Here is a 7,192-nt window from a genome sequence, read left to right on the forward strand (position 1 = left end):
TAATAATTCGTGTATATTAATGAGTAGATCTTTTTATTCAAAATTTAATGCATTATTAAATGATATAATTAATGTTTAATAAATTTAAAGAAAAAACTATTAATTTTTCATTAAATCAGAGGTTTCATGGCGTTCTTCCATCCAACTTTAATAACATTAAACGTAATGTTAGGTATTATTGTCGGACAAAAAAAATGGATATATAAATATGATTTTGGGTAAACATTAAGTATTTTTACCACGATTAATCCACTCTATAATTTAACAGAGAAATCTGGTACCGTTTAAAATTCTAGATATATTTCAAATATCGTTGCCAATATACCGAACACAAATTGTTCATTAGGTAATAATACAAAACAATTACATATATATATATATATATATATATATATATATATTGTAATTTATATTTGTAAATATCTGTCAAATTAAAATTGAGTATATAGTGTTTCTTTATACAATTTTCACCCAAACCCAGTTGGCACAATCACCTAATATTGGATCAAGTAGAAGTTTATTTAGTACCTAGACATTTTGAAACTCATACTGTTTCTCTCTTCTTTCTCCCTTAATTATTTCATAGACTTAACAATAACTCTAGCTGTCTCTCTCTTGATTTTACTGGTAAAAAAATTGGGAGATTTGTGGCAAATTTCTCGAAATCTCAACTTAAAAGTTAAAACGAAACAAAACGAAACACATATATACCAACAGTGATTCCCAAAATATCTAACAATGCATAGACCATACTTTTTACGATTTACTGCTACCAAAGCACCGTGATAAAGTGGATCTTCGCTCTTAGAAATAACTAATGATTTCCAAACGTACAAAATCTATCGCAGACCACAAATCCTTCTACATAATGTCATAAAAAGGCAGTTCCGATACTGGCTTATGAATTAAAAAAAAAAAAAAATGATCTACAGAAAAGAAAGAAAAACACTTTATCAATTCTCTAACGACATATTTTTGTTATATGGGAGGCAATCAACAGCTTTGATGTCTGGTTTATAACGACAGAGAACGTCGGTTAAGACCGTCCATTCACACTTAGTGCAATCACCCCTAGCTTCGCTCTTAGCGTTGTAGATATCGAACCACTTGCTGACGATTTTGCCCTCCGACATCCACTGGAAGTTGCAGAAGAAGAGCGTCGATTGAAAAAAGTTGACTCTGAACTTGAACGAGTATGATTGACCCTTTTGGATGATGTGATCACCGAGGTCGTCGTCTTTTGACTTGCAGTGTATCGTCAGCTCGGTGTTTGGGCTAATCTCGTTTTTCATTTCGACCGTTACTTTTTCAAGCGGAGTGCTTTGCATGGATAATCCACTGATGTACAACAAGATAAGAGCAACGAGTAAACTACGGAGATTCATGGTTGACCAGGGAATTGAGAGTGCAAAAATTAAATATGAGAGGAATAATGTGCTTAATAGTAGGTTTTTGGTGTTTTTATTTAAGAGGGATGGATTGGATTTTGTAATGGGAATTGATTATGCATTAATTTCGAATTGAATTCATTTGTATCCGTAGAATTAACTGTTTGTTACCTGGTCAAATCGTTTTTTTAATTCATTTAGTGTTGATGATTCGAATTTAGTTGATTAAAAAAAAAAAAAAAAAAAAAAAAAAAAAATTCATCACTGAACATGTCAATCAATATAGTTGGAATACTATGCATCGCACAGAATGTTCTTTTCCGATTTATATGCCACGTCCACTATCTTATATATGTGGGTCGTCTCGTTAATTTAATTAATTAAACATAAGATTAAATAATAGTCAAGATTAGGATCATCATTATAATGTAGGTAATAAAACCATTATCATATAATATTCAAAGATAAGTATACCCTTCACTTATTTTACCACTTACTCAGTAATAATAGATGAAATAATAGGTAATAAAACCCTAATCTCAAAGTGGTATCTAGCATAACATAATTGATAATTTCACACCACTTTCTAAGTAGAGGTTCTGAATTCAATCTCTACCGACAACAAAGCTGTCCTTAAAAAAAAACCTATTCTCAAAAAATACTCAAGAATTAAAGACAACCGTATAAATTTTAGGAATCTTAGTTCAAATAGAAACGGTTACAAACAAGGCTGGGTAAATCTATTCTGTTACCCAAAGCTTATCTTAAATTACTATCCGTTACTCGTTTCCCAATACCTGATTTTCAAACAGGACGGATAACAGGTACACATACTGGAGAAGCGGGTAGAGAATAGGTATATGTTTTCTATTTATCCACTTAATTAAACTAGGTATTGGCTTTGGTAGACCTGTTTACCTGTTAATCAAAAAAATTAAAAGATCAAAGTAATATTAAAATTCAATGAAAATTTAAATTTTAAGTTTAAAAATCACAAAATAATATATTTATATTGAATACGTTAATCAATTATATATTTCAATTATAAAATAATTTCTTTTATTGGATTGAAAATTAACAGGCCGGATATATCGAATGAATAAAGCGCAGGGTAAATATTTGGTTCTTTGTACCCAGACTTGTTTAACCCATAATAGGTATTAACAGTAAATGTTTTCTTAAACTTATATTACAGATGTATTGTTCTTCATAAAGTCATATTAATAGCTATTTATACTATTTATTTTGAAACACAAATGATAAAACCGCTTAGAAGATATGTTCCTAAATTTTTAAATTCAAAAGTACTTAAAATTAACAAAAAAAATTGGCCATATAAGCCTTACAAAACGTTGGCAATTGTGTTTTAGTCAATATTTGGTTAATTATTCGTTAATAGCCAATACGCTTACGTGACATAATATTAACTGGATTTTTTTTTACTCATTTGCCCTTATTAATTCGCCTTCATTATATTAGAGGCAGTTTTTTTTTTTTAATTTGAAATAAACCGAAAGGGTAAGTAGTTATTTGGACGTGTGTTGGCTCATTTAATATCGGTTTTTTATATTCGGAATAAACTGTTTTGGAAAGCAGTTATTGCATTTCCTGATTTGTTGGACGTGTGTATTTGAAATTTAAGCGGTTGGAAATAGAAAATTTGTTTCTATTTTTGTAGCAGAATAATATATACACCATATTTCAATATAATTAGCATTTATTATCTTTATTTTGCATTCATCTGAAAAATTATTCTTCATTTTCGCTCATTGAATCTGGTAAGGATCTCTGTTCGCATAATTTTTCACGTTATCTGATGTTAATTGATTTGTCCGCTTATTTACATTACAAATAAACTGTAAATAAATTTTGTATTTACTGTCTATTAACAGGATTCCAGTAAATAGCGTGTATTTTTCTCACAAATTTGATTGTTAGAAGCAAAAACAGACTTTCTGCAGATTGTAAATGAACCAGTATATTTAACATGACATCAATTTACATATAAATGAATCAATTTACAATTTATAATTTACATAACTCTTATTTACAACTCAAATACACACCAAAAAAACTTTCCTTTTGTATTCTTTCTTATTGGATCTAAAAACCAGAGCGTTCATCCATTTTTTCCAATATTTTATTTCTCCGAATCGATGGAGGAGAGGTATCGCGAGGACGTTCGGAGCGAGTACACGTTGGAGGACGAAGGGACTGGTGTTGGTGGCCGCGTGCAGCAGAGAAGAAGGAGAAGAAGACGGCGGCACTCGGTTTCAGCAGGATGGCGCGCGCGAGGAAGAGAAGCTCGGACTCGGGCTGGTGCTGGTGGCCGCGCGCGCAGAAGAGAAGAAGGAGAAGAAGACATCGGCGCTCGGTCTCTGCAGGATGGCGCGCGCGAGGAAGAGAAGCTCGGGCTCGGGCTGGTGCTGGTAGCTGCGCGCACAAGAGAAGAAGGAGAAGAAGACGATGGCGCTCGGTCTCAGCGGGATGGCGCGCAAGAGGAAGAGAAGCTCGGGTTGGGCTGGTGCTGGTGGCCGCGTGCAGAAGAGAAGAAGGAGAAGAAGACGATGTTTGGTCCGAGCGCAGAAGAGAAGAAGGATAAGAAGGAGAAGAAGATTGCGTGTATCTGTGGTTTAATTACGGCAGATATTGCTTTTAATTATTTTAATTTTCGTGAGATTAATGGGCGGGAACAGTTGGGAGGCTATTTTGGTATTTTTATATATGTAAATAAATTGGGCTGGCTATTAACCCGAAATTAATAGAATGTTGGCCAAATCCAAATCTGCCTAAATAAGGGAGGCTATTTAGTTATATTACCCTAAAATTAAACTACCAAACATAATTTTATTAACGTGAAAAATAACATTTAGCAGTCCCAGTGTTTAAGAATAATAAGATCGATTTCGATTTAGGGCCTCAAACTATCGTCATCAGATCGGTAACGTGTTTGAAAATAAGAAAAGAATAGCACCGTGCTTTTTATTTATTATAAATTAACCGATTACAGTTGTAGGAAAGATTGAAAGAAGAAATTAAATAAGAGTCAATGAGCTCAGAAGCACTATGTGTGCATATTATGGTTTCATTTTTGTACGGGAAAAAACGACATTAAAGATGAGCATAATGACACAAAAAAACGATACCCCAAAGAAACAAAAGAGTTTCTCAACCCATTCAAGAGATTCTCTACCCCTCAAAGAGATTCTCGAACCCCCCCCCCCCCCCCAAGAGAGATTCTTACTCCCCTCAAGATATTCTCAACCCCCTCAAGAAATTCTCGTCCCGCAACGGGATTCTCAACCCTCCAAAGAGATTCTCAACTCCTTCAAGAGATTATCGACCCCCCAAAGAGATTCTCAATCCCCCAAAGATATTCTACCCCCCCCCCCCCCCCCCCCCCCCCCCCCCCCAACGAGTGATTCTCGACCCTGCAAAGGGATTTTTTTAACCAACTCCAACAAGAAACCTCAAGGAGTCTTCGAGCCAGAAACAAAACTCCTACAAATACCCCGCTCATTCTAAGGTGAAAGGGAAACCAAAAAAATCAAGTAAGAAAAGAAATGCCAAAAGCTACAAGCTTGACTTTCTATCACTCTCTTTTTCTCTCAAACGCTTAAAACACATTTCATCCACTAAAAAACGGAACTAATATTGAGCGTCGGAGCACGTGACAGGGGGTAAACCATTAACGCTCCTTAGCTCGTATTTCCTACTTTGTCTAGGTAAAAGACGAAGATAAAAAGGCAAAGAGAAGATGAATACAACGAGAACAAAGCAACGAAGAAGACGAAGAGAAGATATCACCAATCCAAAGGTCTCTCAAGAGGAAGCAAACCTCCGCCACTCTCTCGAGACTCGCGTAAACGTGACCCCAACAACTCAATATCGAGATACGTTACAAGCTCGCACTCCTACACGTGTCTCGCGTATGAAAGGTAAGCGTCCATTTTGGTTTCTTCCGTCTCTCTTTATAGTCTTTAGAAGCATCAACCAGATTCGACCTTTTGAGGACATGTCATCATTGAAAACTCTGTCCATCATAACTCTTGACATGTGTGTAGCTGGAAACACGAGAGCTCGATGAATAATCTTCAAGTTCGCTAGCTTCGTCGAGATTAGTTGAAAAGCGCTCAACATCTTTCATAATTTTAGGTGGGCTGAGCTAACAAGAGCTTGTCTCACTGTAATGCCTAAGGACGAGCTAAGCTGAAAAGACCTTAGCTTGCCAAATTTTTCAAGCAAAGAGTCAAAAAGTGGATTCTAAAAGTCATTTAGAATCGCTATTAAAAGTCCGCTTCTAATTCTCACTCGCTTCTAAATTTTAACACAAAATAAATGAATAAGAAAAGTTAAAATTAATTTATCCTAACTTTTAGAAGCGACATGTCGATTATAAAAATAAGTCAAATATAAAAGAATTAAATTTGACCCGCACAAAATTGAAAAGATCGCTTTTTTCTACTTTTTGTACATGCGTTTAGAAGCGACGTATGTCACTTCTTAAGGGAAATATATCTTCTTAGTATAAGCGACATGTCGCTTCTAAAATATGTTCTTCTAGTATTGAATCTTGACCTCAAAAATCTTCTTTGGGCTAGAGGGCACGTGTACTGCAAGCACAAATGATTTATTTATTAGGGAGACGAATTTCAACATTATCAAATATCATAACTAAATCATATCAATAACTAATTAAAAAGTAACACACTATATAATATAAACCATTTGAATTAATAAAACTGTCTCAACAGAAAAGAAAGTGGCAGGACATTGTGGCAAAAGCTTTGAGCTCGAAATTTGAGGTCATAGTGTTGGGAAGCGCGCCTTGCATCTGGGTGAAGCTCAAGGAGCTAGGCGCCGCACCTCGAGGATTGGCATAGGTTGTGGCACTGGGCGTGTCGCCTCGCGAACAAGGGAGATCGCAACATTAGGTGTCACGCTTCGAAGATTTTCCTAGGTTGTGACATGGCGCGCCACGCCTTGGAACCAGTTATGGTCGCAGTATATGGAAATAGGCCGAGGTTGCAGCACGGGACACCGCGCCTCTTGACTGCTTATGATCCGCATGTGACACGCGTGAATCTTAGTTACTTGCTCCACGCCACACCAAGAGTCGAGCTACCGTCATACATTCAAGTGTATCACACTCTCGTGCAGCGCACCCGCACGCTCAACATACTCATGGGAAATTATTTTTTGAATTAAATTCTTGGTGAATATAGATTATATTTTTTGAATTTTAAAAAATTCCCAAAAAAACAAGGGGGAGATTAAAAATAAGAGGTGAGAGGCAAATGAAAGGGAAAATATGATGGAAGATCAAAATTATATATTGGAAGTCGGAGAACATAAGAGAAGATAAGAAAATGGACATAAAAGTGAGTCCCATATGTAAAAAGGCACGAATGTACTAGTTATTTTCCCATATAGAGAAGATGATGATTGGTACAGACCGGTTTTTTTCACCGCTGGAACCTTACCGGCTGAAAAGTAGTGATAGTGATGATGATGATGATGATGATGATTGGTACAGACCGGTTTTTTTCACCGCTGGAACCTTAACGGCTGAAAATTTCTCTCCACTACCAGGGGACACTTTGTAATTTGGTTGTATTTATTCCGTTAAATTTTTAACGGAATGGGTAAACAATGTAGCCATTAAAAAAATGTAAGGTAAAGATGGGATCCGAACTTTAGGGGACACTTTTTTTTTTTTTTTAACAGGGTAAGAGTGTATAGGGAATATCTGGTATATATTGATAGGTAATGATATGGAAGAAATGAAAAGAAGATTTACATCA

At 35.5% G+C, this 7,192-nt stretch overlaps 1 pseudogene; it reads right to left on the reverse strand.

Moving 5' to 3' along the window:
- Nucleotides 1–953: 953 nt before the first annotated feature.
- LOC149393842 (S-protein homolog 29 pseudogene) lies at nt 954–1,385 on the reverse strand (annotated as a pseudogene).
- Nucleotides 1,386–7,192: the final 5,807 nt, after the last annotated feature.

Source organism: Urtica dioica, chromosome 6 (genome assembly GCF_054948205.1).
Source record: "Urtica dioica subsp. dioica isolate 48M chromosome 6, U.dioica_male_clone48M_v1_H2, whole genome shotgun sequence".
Taxonomy (NCBI): Eukaryota; Viridiplantae; Streptophyta; class Magnoliopsida; order Rosales; family Urticaceae; genus Urtica; species Urtica dioica.